At 46.2% G+C, this 675-nt stretch overlaps 1 non-coding gene across 1 annotated transcript; it reads left to right on the top strand.

Moving 5' to 3' along the window:
* The first annotated feature begins 233 nt into the window (after positions 1-233).
* Positions 234-361, top strand: LOC120103328 (small nucleolar RNA SNORA17). The gene has a single exon (XR_005505394.1). It is a non-coding gene; the product is annotated as a small nucleolar RNA SNORA17 (small nucleolar RNA).
* The last annotated feature ends 314 nt before the right edge of the window (positions 362-675 follow it).

The raw sequence follows: 675 nt of genomic DNA, 5'->3' as shown, positions 1-675 counted from the left end.
GTGAAAGCCAAAAATGACAGGAAAACACATTACCTGAGTTTCTTTGTGAGGAATAAACCATCACACTTAAATGAAGTCAGTAACTATCAGGATTTTAAACATAGCAATAAATACATTTTTTAAAAAAATGTTTGCTGTTTACTGATAGAAATGAGTGCAGCCCAGTCACTGGCATCAAAAGATACATATGCTTTGTGGTCTGAGAGTAGGTGGAGATTAAGAAATCTGTAGTCCCTGTACCTAGAGGTGTTGCAGCTGTGGCTGCTGTACCACGTGTGCATCTGTAGGTGGCAAGAAGCAGATAGGCTGTGTCTAGGCTCAGTGTTCTGATCTATGAACAACATTCCGTGAAAGAAGCAAGTCTGAGACAACCATCAGTGAGGGTTTAGTGGGCCTTGGGAGGACCACCAGTCTAGCACTGCACAGGGCTGGATGGGCTCCCAAACTGAGAATGAGTCAGAAATAAGGCAAACCTTGCCTAGCAGAGCAAGCCAGAGACTACAAGAACTAAGCCTGGAACCTCAGGTCCCAGGCAGGAGTGAGCCTGAGACAAATGACACCCACACACCACCCCCCAACACACACACACACACACACACACACACACACACACACATATACACACACACACAGAACTATGCCTGGGGGTCCTGCAAGAGGAGCAAGCCCAAGACA

This window comes from Rattus norvegicus, chromosome 5, assembly GCF_036323735.1.
Source record: "Rattus norvegicus strain BN/NHsdMcwi chromosome 5, GRCr8, whole genome shotgun sequence".
NCBI lineage: Eukaryota > Metazoa > Chordata > Mammalia > Rodentia > Muridae > Rattus > Rattus norvegicus.
This window is presented reverse-complemented; position numbering and strand designations above follow the sequence as displayed.